Raw genomic sequence first — 18676 nt, 5'->3', positions numbered from 1 at the left:
TCAATGAGGGGAAGCTATAGTTGGGGTTCAAAAGTCTTCCCAACAGCAACAGGGTAATGAGGAAATTATACGCAGCCCCTATACAGTACTGATGGCAGTCGCGGGACCTATGTCCTACCGGACTGAATAGTGCCTGCTTGACCTAGCATTATTTGACCAAGCCGATTGACTTGACGGGGCTATGATCAGCCACCCGTCTAACCAGAATAAAGGGACCAAAAGAGGTGTGTTGCTAGCGCAGGGCGCAGACGTGCAGCATCGCTTCAACCTCCAGGACTCCGGTTCCTGGTAATATTGCCACGCACGGCAACACCATGTGGGAGAGTTTCTCCCTGGGTCCAAGATGGGATGAACCAGGGTGGGTACACCATCCCCTCTCATAGGACTGGTGCACCAGGAAGCCTTTTGTCTCATCCCTCACTGGTGACCCCTCGTATGGGTAGCCCTTGGTCCGGACTTCACCAGATCATTGGGACCTCATGCCCCCCCACCGCGGCAAGGCGGCTTCCATTAGGGGGGTCGATGACGGAGAGGTTGTGAACTGGCAAGGGAGTCTCATTCAGAGCTGTTCCGTTTTTCGCACTAGGCTAGCCAGTGGTGGCAGCTGCAAGCGAGAAGGCACTTAAAACTATTTAGGATACTACACCATCGCTTCACATTACCTTGTGCAAACAGGAGGACCATGACAGCAGGAAAACCACATCATGCGCATTTTCATTTATTAAGCTTTCGGACATCAACTGTATTGGTCCCCACTTTGCTCTCTATTGTCAAAGCCACTATTTCCCTTTCTACTGCGAAATCCACTCGGGCTTTATCTAGAGGGGGCACAATTAATTAACGTCAAGTGTGAGCTCTCCTGTATCTTTACCTGAGTCAACTCTTGATGAACCCACACTATAAAATATAATAATCATAAGAGGGGTTACTGATGATCTAATTTCAGTCTTAGAGGTAACTGAGAGAAGGGGAATATCAAACAATTGTTAATCTTACATTTCTTGATATATTGAATTATAAATCATTAAACTTGTACAACTAAAAAACCTAAATTGACACAGAGGTCCACTTCTCCACTAATGTGTGTATTCCTTCTTTTATGTCTTCCTTCCTGAATCCTTTGTCTGTACAGACTTTCCTCAAATTCCTTCATTTCTTTCCTGTATCAGTTCAGAGGATTCCTAAGGATGGCACCTGCTTTACAATCTGGTGGATCTCTCCAAGGACTTCTCAGGAGCAAACACCACAAAACCGAACAAAAACACAAAACCCATTCCTAAAAAAAGAGAAACAATGGTTCTATTTTAGGAATGATAAAACAATAAAAGGTTCAATATAACTAATTTCTTGTAGGAACATAACTACTTTTGACAAACAAACAAATTGCATAGATTCATGCCATTATATACGATCTGAGTAGTTTTATATTTATACATTATATTATATTTATGAAACCCTCATTTTAGCATAGATAGTATTATTCTATTATAAACTTCAATAACACTTACTCCTTGAATGGGTTTTAAATCCTCAATAATAACAGTGACATCTGAATGGTATCCAAGTGCCACGTGTCAGCCACTAGCTGTGAAGAAGATATTCTATTAACCATGATTTTCCAATGTGTTCTCAAATGATTACTTTGTTATGGTTCTGTAATCAGATCTATAGTATTTTATAATTTTATTATTGATATTAGCACAGCTGAATGTTCTTTCTTACTTCTGGTATTTAAAGTATTTTACTAACCTCTTTCGAGCATCTACCAGGCACTTGTTTCTTTTCTCTCTCTCTCTCTCTCTGGTTATGACTCTAATATCAGGGTTTAGCATTGTATATTCTTAACATTTTAACATCTACTCAGATCACATATATTACAAGCATATTGTTTCGTCTTAATCATACATACATAATACCGGAACTTAAAGAAATTTCTCCAGAAACAAAATGAATACATATTGGTTTCTTCATTAAAATATCCATTATATAACCTTAATATAATAAGCAACAGTGAAATATAACTGCGTACCCTCTAATTAAAAAGAATGCCTTGTGGGGGAAACAAAGAAAACTGAACTTTGTAGGGTAGACTCGCATATTTACACTGTTTCTTTATCTTAGTATAATAATGTGAACGTATATAGCACCTGATACAAAAATAGTAAAATAAAGTATCATCTTTCTAAGAAAATAAAATATCATCTTTCTAAATAATTATTTAAGTACTAATTATCTTACCAGTTAAAGACTAATTAAATAAGGTATACATAATTAACATATGAGTAAAGACCAAGTAAGTGAGGTATACAAAGGGTGGTCACAGACGAATTTTTGGGTCATTCTTACTTCATGACTTAGTGCTCATTACACAACAACTATGTCCATCATCAGAGTCTGCATTTGTAAAAACTATGTACATTACTACCGAGTATATAATTACAGCGAAAATAAGAAACACAAGATACAACAGCAACATAAATTATAAAAGTAAAACTCGGGAAAGAATGTTAAACACTGAAACAAAATAAGATGTTTTGCTTACGATTATTCTCCATAGGTGGAATGTGGAGTATGTGACTGTGTCATGTTGGCGTGACAACACTTTACAGAAATTTGAATACCTGGATGACCGTTGTAGGTGGGTGAGGGAATGGGGGGGAGGGGGTAACGTGTGCAAATTATTTCGAAGTATAGAGAGCAGCTGAACTTTCATTGTTGTTTACGTTTGGTTTTATTTTTTTAATCGATAATGATTCTAAGATTCTTAAGTCATTTACATCTTTTGCTTTTCTCAATATTGTGAAATCATCTAGTTTTATTACACGGTTTGTTTAAGGAGAGTGATCTCGAATTAATGAGTATATTGGAGAGGATAGTGGACGTACTGTCCGATAAGAGATCCTATTATGCTCATAATATCTCATCATTAGATTCCTTGTTGAACATATATATCTAGCGTTACAGCTAGAATACTTATATGAGTAAACTACATTTGAAACTAATTTGGGGGAAATGGTAACTAAGTAGTTTCTGTGGTTCTTTCCGTAAGACAAAGCGCACGGATATTTACTTGACTTACTGATTCAATTATATCAACAAATCAAGATATACAGCATTTTCCTTGACAGTATTTAACCTGTAAGGTTATGTCATAGAGGTACAGAATGATTTTAAAGACATTCATCTCACCGAAGTCAATACCACGTCATATGACTCGGACATGTTGGAAATGTTTATCATGTTATAATTGACTTCTAATCTTACCCACATAGAGGGAACATGCATTTGATGTACTGCTAAAACGGCACAGAAACATTTTATGCACCTTTACAATAAAATGTTTATATCAAGAAACTTATGATGCAATCCGCAATCAATGAAAATATAAATCCCTACCTGAGACCACGTGAAATATATCTGAAAAATATCGCGCTCTAATTGGCTGGCCGGAGTGTATCAAAACGTATCAGTTTGAAGGCAAACACTCTGATACAAAATGGAAAGAAGATTCAACAGCTTCAATAAAGGGCAAACATGTATAAGGGTGTATCAAAGTGTTAGGGGTTTCGGAAATACTACAAAAAAAGGCCCATTTATAAATCTATATGTATCCAAAATCATTTAAATCTACGTTAATGACGAACGGAGTGCGTGGGTTAAAGACACACTTTTGGTCCTATGTCCTTTGTACTTTTCTTTATAATGCGCATTTCGGTACCGACTGTGGCTTTACCTAGTGATAAAATCCCCACAGGCGACGCGAGCGTACCCAGGCGCATTGCGACTATATATACTGATGAGTCACAAGTGCATTCACCGAACATTGCTGTATGGTTGACAGGTACGTTCACTTCTGAGACCCCTACATGCTACAAGCACATATGTGATACATGTTAAATTTCATATGAGTATAGATTAGTTAGTGAATTATATTAGCTTGATTTCTTCGTTGACTGGCACTGGTATGTCCATTGCGCTCTCTTCCTCTCTCTCTCTCTCTCTCTCTCTCTCTCTCTCTCTCTCTCTCACTCACTCACTCTCACTCTCTCTCTCTCTCTCTCTTCTCTCTCCTATCTCTCTCTCTCTCTCTCTCTCTCTTCTCTTTCTCTCTCTCTCTCTCTCTCTCTCTCTCTCTCTCTCTCTCTCTCTCTCTCTTTCACCTCTCTCTCTCTTTCTCTCTCTCTCTCATGTTACAAGCACATATGTGATACATGTTAAATTTCATATGAGTATAGATTAGTTAGTGAGTTATAATAGCTTGTTTTCTTCGTTGAATGGCACTGGTATGTACATTGCGCTCTCTCCTCTCTCTCTCTCTCTCTCTCTCTCTCTCTCTCTCTCTCTCTCTTTTCTCTCTCTCTCTCTCTCTCTCCTCTCTCTCTCTCTCTCTCCGATAAGAGATCCTATTATGCTCATAATATCTCATCATTAGATTCCTTGTTGAACATATATATCTAGCGTTACAGCTAGAATACTTATATGAGTAAACTACATTTGAAACTAATTTGGGGGAAATGGTAACTAAGTAGTTTCTGTGGTTCTTTCCGTAAGACAAAGCGCACGGATATTTACTTGACTTACTGATTCAATTATATCAACAAATCAAGATATACAGCATTTTCCTTGACAGTATTTAACCTGTAAGGTTATGTCATAGAGGTACAGAATGATTTTAAAGACATTCATCTCACCGAAGTCAATACCACGTCATATGACTCGGACATGTTGGAAATGTTTATCATGTTATAATTGACTTCTAATCTTACCCACATAGAGGGAACATGCATTTGATGTACTGCTAAAACGGCACAGAAACATTTTATGCACCTTTACAATAAAATGTTTATATCAAGAAACTTATGATGCAATTCGCAATCAATGAAAATATAAATCCCTACCTGAGACCACGTGAAATATATCTGAAAAATATCGCGCTCTAATTGGCTGGCCGGAGTGTATCAAAACGTATCAGTTTGAAGGCAAACACTCTGATACAAAATGGAAAGAAGATTCAACAGCTTCAATAAAGGGCAAACATGTATAAGGGTGTATCAAAGTGTTAGGGGTTTCGGAAATATTACAAAAAAAGGCCCATTTATAAATCTATATGTATCCAAAATCATTTAAATCTACGTTAATGACGAACGGAGTGCGTGGGTTAAAGACACACTTTTGGTCCTATGTCCTTTGTACTTTTCTTTATAATGCGCATTTCGGTACCGACTGTGGCTTTACCTAGTGATAAAATCCCCACAGGCGACGCGAGCGTACCCAGGCGCATTGCGACTATATATACTGATGAGTCACAAGTGCATTCACCGAACATTGCTGTATGGTTGACAGGTACGTTCACTTCTGAGACCCCTACATGCTACAAGCACATATGTGATACATGTTAAATTTCATATGAGTATAGATTAGTTAGTGACTTATATTAGCTTGATTTCTTCGTTGACTGGCACTGGTATGTCCATTGCGCTCTCTCCTCTCTCTCTCTCTCTCTCTCTCTCTCTCTCTCTCACTCACTCACTCTCACTCTCTCTCTCTCTCTTTCTCTCTCTCTTCTTTCTCTCTTCTCTCTCTCTCTCTCTCTATCTCTCTCTTCTCTCTCTCTTTCTCTTTCTCTTCCTCTCTCTCCTCACTCTCTCTCTCTCTCTCTCTCTCTCTCTCTCTCTCTCTCTTTCACCTCTCTCTCTCTTTCTCTCTCTCTCTCATGTTACAAGCACATATGTGATACATGTTAAATTTCATATGAGTATAGATTAGTTAGTGAGTTATAATAGCTTGTTTTCTTCGTTGAATGGCACTGGTATGTCCATTGCGCTCTCTCCTCTCTCTCTCTCTCTCTCTCTCTCTCTCTCTTTTCTCTCTCTCTCTCTCTCTCTCTCTCCTCTCTCTCTCTCTCTCCGATAAGAGATCCTATTATGCTCATAATATCTCATCATTAGATTCCTTGTTGAACATATATATCTAGCGTTACAGCTAGAATACTTATATGAGTAAACTACATTTGAAACTAATTTGGGGGAAATGGTAACTAAGTAGTTTCTGTGGTTCTTTCCGTAAGACAAAGCGCACGGATATTTACTTGACTTACTGATTCAATTATATCAACAAATCAAGATATACAGCATTTTCCTTGACAGTATTTAACCTGTAAGGTTATGTCATAGAGGTACAGAATGATTTTAAAGACATTCATCTCACCGAAGTCAATACCACGTCATATGACTCGGACATGTTGGAAATGTTTATCATGTTATAATTGACTTCTAATCTTACCCACATAGAGGGAACATGCATTTGATGTACTGCTAAAACGGCACAGAAACATTTTATGCACCTTTACAATAAAATGTTTATATCAAGAAACTTATGATGCAATTCGCAATCAATGAAAATATAAATCCCTACCTGAGACCACGTGAAATATATCTGAAAAATATCGCGCTCTAATTGGCTGGCCGGGGTGTATCAAAACGTATCAGTTTGAAGGCAAACACTCTGATACAAAATGGAAAGAAGATTCAACAGCTTCAATAAAGGGCAAACATGTATAAGGGTGTATCAAAGTGTTAGGGGTTTCGGAAATATTACAAAAAAAGGCCCATTTATAAATCTATATGTATCCAAAATCATTTAAATCTACGTTAATGACGAACGGAGTGCGTGGGTTAAAGACACACTTTTGGTCCTATGTCCTTTGTACTTTTCTTTATAATGCGCATTTCGGTACCGACTGTGGCTTTACCTAGTGATAAAATCCCACAGCGACGCGAGCGTACCCAGGCGCATTGCGACTATATATACTGATGAGTCACAAGTGCATTCACCGAACATTGCTGTATGGTTGACAGGTACGTTCACTTCTGAGACCCCTACATGCTACAAGCACATATGTGATACATGTTAAATTTCATATGAGTATAGATTAGTTAGTGACTTATATTAGCTTGATTTCTTCGTTGACTGGCACTGGTATGTCCATTGCGCTCTCTCCTCTCTCTCTCTCTCTCTCTCTCTCTCTCTCTCTCTCTCTCTCTCACTCACTCACTCTCACTCTCTCTCTCTCTCTTCTCTCTCTCTCTCTCTTCTCTCTCCTCTCTCTCTCTCTTTCTCTCTCTCTCTCTCCATTACTCTTCCTCTCTCTCTCTCTCCCTTACTCTTTCTTTCACCTTTACTCTCTCTCTCTCTCTCTCTCTCTCTCTCTCTACAAGCACATATGTGATACATGTTAAATTTCATATGAGTATAGATTATTAGTGAGTTATAATAGCTTGTTTTCTGTTGAATGGCACTGGTATGTACTGCGCTCTCTCTCTCTCTCTCTTCTCCTCCGTCTCCTTTTTCTTCACTCTTCTCCTCTTCTCTCTCTCTCTCTCTCTCTTTCTCTTCTCTCTCTCTCCTCCTCTCTCCTCTCTCTCCTCCCAAAAAATCCTATTATCTCATAATACTTTTTAGATTCCTTGTTAACAAAATATTCTAGCGTTACAGCTAGAATACTATATGAAAACTACATTTGAAACTAATTTGGGGAATGGGAAATAATAAATTTCTGGGGGTTCTTTCGTAAGAACAAAGCGCACGGATTTTACTTGACCCTTTCTGATCAATTATATCAACAATAAGATATACAAAATTTTCCCCTTTACAGTATTTTAACCTGAAGGTTATGTCATAGAGGTACAGAAAGATTTAAAGACTTCATCTCACCGAAGTCAATAAACCCCCGTCATATTACTCGGACATGTTGGGAAAAGTTTATCATGTTTTAATTTACTTCAAATTTACCCACATAGAGGAACAACATTTGATGTACTGCTAAACGCACAGAAACATTTAGCACCTTTACATAAATGTTTTAATCAAGAAACTTATGATGCAATTCGCAATCAATGAAAATATAAATCCCTACCTGGAGACCACGTTAAATATATCTGAAAAAATTTGCGCTCTAATGGCTGGCCGGATGTATCAAAACGTACAAATTTGAAGGCAAACACTCCCGATACAAATGGAAAAATGATCAAAAGCTTCATAAAGGGCAAACATGTATAAGGGTTACAAAATGTTAGGGGTTTCGAAATTTTTACAAAAAAAGGGCCCCTTTATAATCTATATGTATCCAAATCTTTAATCTACGTTAATGACGACGGTGCGTGGGTTAAAGACCACTTTTGGTCCTATGTCCCTTTTTAACTTTTCTTTATAATGCGCTTTCGGTACCGACTGTGGCTTTACCTAGTGATAAAACCCCACAGCGACGCGAGCGTCCCCCATTTGCGACTATATTACTTTATGTCCACAAGTGCATTCACCGAACATTGCTGTATGGTTGACAGGTACGTTCACTTCTGAGACCCCTACATCTACCAAGCACATATGTATTACATGTTAAATTTTTTATGATATAGATTTTAGTGACTTATTTAGCTTGATTTCTTTGTTGACTGCACTGGTATGTCCATTGCCTTCTCTCCTCTCTCTCTCTCTCTCTCTCTCTCACTTTCTCTCTCTTCCTCCTTCTCTCTCTCTCCTATCTCTCTCTTCTCCTCTCTCTCCTCTCCTCTCTTCCCCTCTCTCTCCCCCTCTCTCTCTCTCTCTCTCTTCTCTCTCCTATCTCCCCTCTCCCCTCTCTCTCTCTTTCTCCTCCTCTCTTCCTCTCTCTCTCTCCTCTCTCTCTCTTTCCTCTCTCATCTTTCTCTCTTTTTTTCACCTCTCGCCCCTTTCTCTCTCTCTCTCATGTTACAACACATATGTTACATGTTAAATTTCATATGATAAAAGATTAGTTTATGAAATTATAAACTTGTTTTCTTGTTGATGGCACTGGGATGTCCTTGCGCTTCTCTCCTCTCTCTCTCTCTCCTCATTCCTCCTCTTCTCTCTCTCTCCTCTCCTTCTCTCTCCTATCTCTCTTCTCTCTCTCTCTCTTTCGTTCCCGCTTTCTCCCTCTCTCTCTCTCTCTCTCCTCTCCTCTCTCTCTCCGATAAGAGATCCTATATGCTCATAATATCTCATCATTAATCCTTGTTGAACATATATATCTACGTTACAGCTAAATACTTATATAGTAAACTACATTTGAAACTAATTTGGGGAAATGGGACTAAGTATTTCTGTGGGTTTTTTCCGTAAGACAAACGCACGATTTTACTTGACTTACTGATTCAATATATCAACAATCAGATATACAGCATTTCCTTGACAATATTTAACCTGTAAGGTTATGGTCCAAAAGGTACAGAATGATTTTAAAAAAAATTCATCTCACCGAATCAATACCACGTCATATGACTCGGACATGTTGGAAATGTTTATTTTTAAATTGACTTCTAAACTTACCCTAGGGAAATGCATTTGATGTCTGCTAAAACGGCACGGAAATTTTATGCACTTTACTAAAATTTTATTCAGAAACTTATGATGCATTCGCAATCAATGAAAATATAATCCCTACCTGAGACCACTTAATATAAACCTAAAAATATCCCTCTAATTGGCCTGCCTGCCTTCCCCAACCCCTATCAGTTTGAAGCAAAACCTTCCATGAAAAAGTTTACCAGCTTCATAAGCCCCCTTATAAGGGGTATCAAAGTTTTTTTTCCAAAAATTAAAAAGCCCATTTTAACTATCTTAATTTTCCAAAATCATTTAACTTCTTAATGAAAGGAATTGGTGGTTTAAAAAACCCTTTTTTATGTCCTTTCTGTTTGACTGGTTCTTTATAATGCGCATTTTCGGTCCCTGTCTTTTTTTCCTATTATAAATCCTTCCCCCAGCTGGCGCTTACCCGCCATTGCGACAATTCCGTGATGTCACAATGCATTCACCAAATTGCGTAGGTTTTTTTGAAATTTCGTTACTTCTTTGAGGGCCCTACATGCTTAAAAAAGCACATATGTATACTGTTTAATTTCAATATGATATAGATTAGTTATGACTTATATTACTTGATTCTTCGTTGACTGCACTGGTATGTCCCTTGGGGCTCTCTCCCTTCTCCTCTCCTTCTCTCTCTCTCTCTCCCTCACTCACTCTCACTCTCCTTTTCTCTCTCTCTTCCTCTCCTATCTCTCTCTCTCTCTCTCTCTCTCTTTCTCTCTCTCTCTCTCTCTCTCTCTCTCTCTCTCTCTCTCTCTTCCTTCTCTCTCTCTCTCTCTCTTCCTTCTCTCTCTCTCTCTCTTCTCTCTCTCTCTCCTTCTCTCTCTCTTTCTCTCTTCCTTCTCTCTCTCTCTCTCTCTCTCTCTCTCTCTCTCTCTCTCTCTTTTCTTCTCTCTCTCATGTTAACATATGTGATACATGTTAAATTATATGATAATAGTTATAGTTATATGTTATAATACTTTTTCTTGTGAATGTTGTCATCTTCTCTCTCTCTCTCTCTCTTCTCTCTCTCTCTCTCTCCCTCTTCTCTTTCTCTCTCTCTATCTCTCTCCTCTCCTCTTTCTTTTTTCTCTCTCTCTCTCTCTTCTCTCCTATCCTTCTCCGATAAATCCATTAAATTCTGATAATATTCATTCTTAGAAATTTTGAATATATAATTAAACTAAAACTTTAATGAGTAAATCATTTAAATTAATTTCGGGGAATGGAACTAAGAATTCTTGGATCTTTCAAACAAGACATATTTATATGCTATGTACCGATTGTTACCAATAATAAACCCATTCTGAAGATTTAACCATTGATATAAGAAACTGATTACGAAATTCTTCAGAATTATCCACTCATTTACTCGACATGTGGAAATTTTCAATGCTAAATTATGTACTTACAAAGAACTGATTTGATTATGTTAATGCCAAATTTATAGATTATTACCTAAAATGATTATATCGAAACTTATCGAGCACTTCAATCATGAAATTAAATCCTTCATCACTTCACTCTATCTAAAAATTCCGCTCCTCTGCTTGGCCGACTTTCAACTACTTTCATTTTGTTCAAAATCTTACAACTCCTTTACTAATTAATTACTCTCAATTCCTCTCTCAACTATCTGTTAGCTCTCTTCTGTCCTATTCCTTTCTTTCAATAACTCCTTTTCATCTTCTGTCTTTCTTTAATCTCCCACTCTCTCACTCTCTAACCCTTTTTCTATTTCCTCTCTTTCCTCTTCTCTTTACTCCATCTTCCTCTTGCTTTCCCTTACTACATCCTCACTTCTCATCTCTCTCATCGCATTTCTCTTATATTACTTTCCTTTGCCATTCTCCTCTTCTCTCTCTCTCTTCTTTCTCTTTCACTTACTTTAATTCTCCTACTCTCTCTAGCTATTTATCTTTTTCTTCTTGATTCCTTTCTATTCCTCTTCCTCTCTCTCTCTCTCTCCTCTCTCTCCTCTCTTCTCTCTTCTCCTCTTCTCTCTTCTCTCCTTTCTCACTTCTTCTCTTCCTCCTCTCTCATTTACTCTCTCTCTCATCTATCTCGGAATCTACTATTCTTGCTTCTTCTCTCTACTCTACCTCGTTCTCTCTTACTCTACTTTCATCTATACATATCCATCTTCATTTCTCTTACTTTACCTGTATTCTTATGTACTATATTTATATCATTTCTTCTCATCAATTCACTTCATCATTCTCGTCATTCTCAATTCTCTCTCTCTATTCTTCTTCTCCCTCTCCTTCTTCTCTCTTCTCCTTACTTTATCTCTCCATAATCTTCTCTTACTTCTATCTTCATCTTTCATAATTCCTACATCCTATAACATCTATATCTGCTCTAATTATGACGGTAAAACATTGATATTGGGGAAATCTATAATTAAGATTGTCAGTAATAAAGCAGTTTATGTGTTAAGCATTGTTATTCGAAATTACAAATCCTTCTATCTATTACCTGTTTAATCTCATTTATAAAATCTCTTAACCTTCTTCTGCTTATCTTTCTTTATCATTCTGTCATCTGCTCCCTAGGAAATCTTCTCTACAGCACCATTTCTGCACCTTTAATATTTAATCAAATACTACATTCGATCTTGAAGTATATCTAGGACCACAGATACGTAATATAACATAATTAATAATTGTGGGGTAATGTAAACTTGATATTTGCGCCTGTTATCTTGAAGACTCCACGATTACTCTTGACTTATCTATCAATTTTCAATCATCAACTAACCATTTTCTATCTACATTTTCCTCTTATCTCTCTCTAATCCTTCTGAAAACTCTCTTTCCGAGTCATCCTCTATACTCGATCTTTGGCAATTCGTCCTCTTCTTTTATTCTCTCTCTATCTCACCCCACTCCTCGTCCTTCTTCTATCTCAACTCACAAATCATTTCATCCCTTCTCTATGTTCTTTCACTCTCTCCTCACTCTCCATCAAGACATTTAATCCTTCTCTCTACTCTGATCTCTTGATATATCATCAATTTCTCTCCTTCATTCGCTTGCTCCTTATCATTACGTTCTTTTGAGCTAAACTTTTCTTCTTTCAAATATACATCTCTCTCTCTCTCTCTCATCAGCATCTGTATCATGCGTTTCATTGTCTTAGCTTTCCGAAATTTACAACAACAATTATCCCATTTATATCTATATGTATCAAAATCTTAATTACGTTAATGATACGATGCGTTGGGTTTAAATGAACACTATTATTGCGTCTCTCTTCCTTGTACCTTTTCTTTATAATGCTCATTTCGGTACCGACTGTGGCTTTACCTAGTGATAAAATCCCCACAGGCGACGCGAGCGTACCCAGGCGCATTGCGACTATATATACTGATGAGTCACAAGTGCATTCACCGAACATTGCTGTATGGTTGACAGGTACGTTCACTTCTGAGACCCCTACATGCTACAAGCACATATGTGATACATGTTAAATTTCATATGAGTATAGATTAGTTAGTGCTTAATTAGCTTGATTTCTTCGTTGACTGGCACTGGTATGTCCATTGCGCTCTCTCCTCTCTCTCTCTCTCTCTCTCTCTCTCTCTCTCACTCACTCACTCTCACTCTCTCTCTCTCTCTCTCTCTTCTCTCTCCTATCTCTCTCTCTCTCTCTCTCTCTCTTCTCTCTCTCCCCTTCTCTCTCTCTCTCTCTCTCTCTCTCTCTCTCACCCTCTCTCTCTCTCTCTCCTCTCTCTCTCTCTCTCTCTTTCCCCACCCTCTCTCTCTCTTTCTCTCTCTCTCTCATGTTACAAGCACATATTTTATACATGTTAATTTCATATGAGTATAGATTAGTTATGAGTTATAATAGCTTGTTTTCTTCGTTGAAGGGCACTGTATGTACATTGCGTTTCTCTCTCTCCTCTCTCTCTCTCTCCTCTCTCTCTCTCTCTCTCTCTCTCTCTCTCTCTTCTTCTCCTATCTCTCCTCTCTCTCCTCTCTCTTTTTCTCTCTCTCTCTCTCTCTCTCCCCTCTCTCTCCCCTCTCTCTCCGATAAAGATCCTATTTTGCTCATAATATCTCATCATTAGATTCCTTGTTGAACATATATATCTACGTTACAGCTAGAATACTTTATGAGTAAACTACATTTGAAACTAATTTTGGGGGAAATGGTAACTAAGTATTTCTGTGGTTCTTTCCGTAAGACAAAGCGCACGGATATTTACTTGACTTACTGATTCAATTATATCAACAAATCAAGATATACACCTTTTCCCTTGACAGTATTTACCTGTAAAGGTTATGTTCATAAAAGGTACAGATGATTTTAAAGCATTCATCTCACCGAAGTCAATACCACGTCCCTATGAAATCGGGCATGTTGGAAATGTTTATCATGTTATAATTGACTTCTAATCTTACCCACATAGAGGGAACATGCATTTGATGTACTGCTAAAACGGCACAGAAACATTTTATGCACCTTTACAATAAAATGTTTATATCAAGAAAATTATGATGCAATTCGCAATCAATGAAAATATAAATCCCTACCTGAGACCCCGTTAAATATATCTGAAAATATCGCGCTCTAATTGGCTGGCCGGAGTGGGATCAAACGTATCATTTTGAAGGGAAACACTCTGATACAAAATGGAAAAATAAATTTAACAGCTTCAATAAAGGGCAACATGTATAAGGGTGTATCAAAGTGTTAGGGGTTTCGGAAAAATTACAAAAAAAAGGCCCATTTTTTAAATCTATATGTATCCAAAATCATTTAAATCTACTTAATGACGAAAGGAGTGCGTGGGATAAAGACACACTTTTGGTCCTATGTCCTTTGTACTTTTCTTTATAATGCGCATTTCGGTACCGACTGTGGCTTTACCTAGTGATAAATCCCCACAGGCGACGCGACGTACCCAGCGCATTGCGACTATATAACTGATGAGTCACAATGCATTCACCGAACATTGCTGTATGGTTGACAGGTACTTCACTTTTGAACCCCTACATGCTACAAAGCACTAGTGTACTGTTAAATTCATATGAGTATAGATTAGTTTTGACTTATTTAGCTTATTTCTTCGTTGACTGGGACTGGTATTCCATTGCGCCTCTCCTCTCTCTCTCACTCTCTCTTTTCTCTCTCCTTTTCACTCCTCACCTCACTCTCTCTCTCTCTCTCTCTCTCTTCTCTCTCTTATCTCTCTCCTCTCTCTCCTCTCTCTCTTTCTCTCTCTCTCTCTTTCCCCTCTCCTCTTTTCTCTTTCCTCTCTCCTCTCACCTCTTCTTCTCTCTCTTCTTCCCTCTCTTCCCCTTTTCTCTCTCTCCTCCTTTCAAACCTCTCTCCTCTTTTCTCTCCCCTCTCATGTTAAAAAAGCACATTGTGAACATGTTAAATTTCATATGAGTAAATTAGTTAGTGAGTTAAATAGCTTGTTTTCTTCGTTTAAAGGGATGGGTATGTCCATTGCCTCTCCCCTCTCTCTCCTCCTCTCCTCTCTCTCTCTCCTCTCTCTCTCTTCTCTCTCCTATCTCTCCTCTCCCCCTCCTCTCTCTCTCATTCTTCTCTCTCTTTTCTCTCTCTCTCTTCTTCCCTCTCTCTCTCTCTCTCCGATAAAGATCCTATTATCTCTAATACTCCATTAGATTCCTTGTTGAACAATATACTAGCGTTACAGCTGAAAATTTATGAGTAAACTCTTTGAAAATAATTTGGGGGAAGTAAAATAAATGTTTCTGTGGGTTTTTTCCGAAAACAAAACGCACGGGTATTTACTTGACTTCTGATTAAATTATATCAAAATAAAAGTTTAACAGCTTTTTCCTTGACATTTTTAACCGGTAATTTTATTCATAGAGGACAGAATATTTTAAAGACATTCATCTCACCGGTCAATACCCGCCCCATTGATGGGACATGTTGGAAATGTTTATCATGTTAAAATTTTACTTCAATTTTAAACCACATAGGGGGGAACATGCTTTGATGACTGCAAAAGGGACAGAAACTTTTATGCACCTTTACAATAAAATGTTTAATCAAGAAACTTATGATGAAATTCGCAATCAATAAAAATATAAACCCCTCCCTAAACCCAGTAAATTATCTAAAATATCGCGCTCTAATTGGCTGGCCCCGGGTGTTAAAAACGATCATTTTAAAGGAAAAACACTCTGTCAAATGGAAAAAAGATTCACAGCTTCATAAAGGGCAACATGTATAGGGGTGTATAAAAAGGTTAGGGTTTCGGAAAAATTAAAAAAAAAAAGGCCCTTTTAAATCTATATGTACCCAAATCTTTAATTACGTTAATGACGACGGGTGCGTGGGTTAAAGACACACTTTTGGTCCTATTCCTTTTACTTTTCTTTAAAATGGCATTTCGGTACCGATGTGGCTTTACCTAGTGATAAAACCCCCAAGGCGACGGGCGTACCCCAGGGGGCATTGCGCTATATATCGGATGATCACAATGCATTAACCGAACATTGCTGTATGGTTGACAGGTAACTTTCCCTTTCTGAGCCCCCACATGCTACAGCACTATGTGATACATTTTAATTTTATATATATAGATTATTTTGTGAATTATATTAGCTTATTTTTTCGTTACTGGGACGGGGTTTTCCATTGCGCTCTCTCTCCTCCTCTCTCTCCCCTCTCCTCTCTCTCTCTCTCCCTCACTTCCCCTCTCCTCTCTTCTCTCTCCTTTCTCTCTCCTTTTCTCTCTTCTCTCTCTCTCTCCTTTCTCTTTTTCTCCTCTTCTCCTCCCCTCCTCTCTCTCTCTCTTCTCTCTTCTCTCTCTCCTTTTCTCTCTCCTCTCTCTTTCCTCTTTCTCTCTCTCTCTTCTCTCTCTCTCCCTCTCTCCTTCCCTCTCTCTCTCTCTCTCCCACTCTTTTTCTCTCCTCTCCTCTCTCTCTCTCTCTCCTTTTCCCCCTCTCTCTCTTTTTTCTCTCTCTCTCTGTTAAACACTTTGATCTGTTAAAATTTCTATGAGTAAGATTAGTTATGAGTTACAAATTGTTTTCTTCGTTGAATGCCTGGGGATGTCCATTGGCTTCTCCCTCTCTCTCTCCTCTTCTCTCCCTATGTCCTTTGTATTTTCTTTCTCCTTCTCCTCTCTCTCTCTCCCCTCTCTCCTCTCCCCCTCATCACTTTCACTCTCTCTCTCTCTCTCTCTCTTCCTCCCCCCTATCTCTTTTCTCTCTATCTCTCTCTATTTTGCTCCTCTCTCTCTCTCTCTCTCTCTCTCTCTCCTCCTCTCCTCTTCTTTTCTCCTCTCTTCCTTTTCCCCTTCCTCCTCTCTCTTCTCTCTCCTCTCTCTCTCCTTCTCCCTCGTTTTTCTCTCTTTTCTGCTCTCTCTCCTTCTTCTTTTTTTCCCCCTTTCTCTCTTCTCTCTCTCTCACCTCCTCCCCCTCCTCTCTCTCTCTCTCCCCTTCTCCACTTCTTCTCTCTCTATCTCTCTCTCTCTCTCTCCTCTCTCTCTCACTCTCACCTCTCTCCTCTCTTCTCCCTTTTCTCTCCTCTCCTCTTTCCCCCTCTCCTCCTTCTCTCCTCCCTTTTTCCCCTCTCTCCCCACTCTCTTTTTTTCTCTTTTTCTTTTTCCCCTCTCTCTCTCTCTCTCTTTCTTCTCTTTCTCTTTTCTCTCTCTCTCTCTTTTCTCTCTTCTCCTCTCTCTCTCTCTCTCTCTCTTCACTTCCCCCCCCTCTCTCCTCCTCTCCTCCCTCTCCTCTCCTCTCTCTTTCTCTCCTTCCTCTCCTCTCTCTCTCTCTTCTCTCGCCTCTCTCTCTCTCCTCATCTCTCTCTCTCTCTCTGCCTTTTTTCTCTCTCTCCGTCTCTCCTCTCTCTCTCTCTCCTCTCAAGAGAAGGGAGAATGGGTAAGGAAAAGGTAATGTGACAAACGTTTTGGCAAGAGTATTAAGAAAAGTTTAAGACTCCTCATATGTTTAAGGGGTCTGTTATGCTATACTATATTATTTTCCAGTAGTTTAGTTTTCCATTGTTTTTTCAATTTATGGACTGGAACTGTTCCAATGACAACATCAAGCGATCATCTGTTCACTCAAGGTGGTTCCTCGCTGCGCAACCCGTAGCGAGATCTCGTAATTTTTTCATATTTTCCCCACTTCTTCCTTTCAATGTGTTATGATTGATATGATTTGCAGGTTTGTGTTTATGCTCTCAACATGCGATGAAAATAATTCTTATCAGAATTGTGTTATTCTCTCTCTCTCACCTCTCTCTCTCTCTCTCTCTCTCCTCTTTTCTCTCTCTCTCCTCTCTCTCTCTCTCTCACCTCTCTCCCTCTCTCTCTCTCTCTCTCTCTCTCTCTCTCTCTCTCTCTCTATCTATCTATCTATCTATCTATCTATCTATCTATCTATCTCTCTCTCAGAGAGAGAGGGAGAAGTGGTGGTAAGGAAATGGTAATGTGACAAAACGTTTTGGCAGCAGAGTATTAAGAAACGTTTTAGGCTCCTGCATATGTTTAGAGGGGTATCTGTTATGCTATACTATATTATTATATGCCAGTAGTTTAGTTATTCCATTGTTGTTTTCAATTTATGGACTGGAACTGTTCCAATGGACAACATCAAAGCGATCATCTGGTTCACTCAAGGTGGTTCCTCGCTGCGCAACCCGGTAGCGAGATCTCGTAAGTTTTGTATCATATTTCCCAACTATACTTTCCTTATCAATGTGTTAATGATTAGGATATGATTGCAAGGTTTGTGTTTTTATGCTCTCAAAATGCGATGAAAATAATTATATGATGTTAGGGTTAGCATCAGAATTGTTATTCTCTCTCTCTCTCTCTCTCTCTCTCTCTCTCTCTCTCTCTCTCTCTCTCTCTCCTCTCTCTCTCTCTCTCTCTATCTATCTGTCTATCTATCTATCTACCTCTCTCTCTGCTCAGAAAACAGCTCATCTCTGGTTTTCATCATAACGCTTATTCGAGTAAACAGGAAGATTTGCAACAAGGTATGGCATTTACAGCGGCATGTGGCTTCCATACACGAATCATTCACGTCGCTGCTGAACCCAGCCGTTCTATGTTATCAGACGTCCGCATATCTTACATATCATGCGATAAATGAATTAGGAGGACACAAACAAACTACATGGCAAAAAAATTGGTCCTGTGCTCCAAATTGTCCATCAAATCTCCTTCCCTTCCTCCCCTCTCCTCTACTTTCCTCGCCTCTCTCTCTCTTTCAGATACACATGAGGTCAAGCAGATACGTCTTGAAGCAATACAGCATCGCTAAAACGTTTTACAGTAACTGGAATTTGTTGGCCGTGTTCTCATGCTTCA

The sequence above is a fragment of the Penaeus monodon genome, chromosome 16, assembly GCF_015228065.2.
Source record: "Penaeus monodon isolate SGIC_2016 chromosome 16, NSTDA_Pmon_1, whole genome shotgun sequence".
Lineage (NCBI taxonomy): Eukaryota > Metazoa > Arthropoda > Malacostraca > Decapoda > Penaeidae > Penaeus > Penaeus monodon.
Note: the sequence above shows the minus strand (reverse complement) of the source record.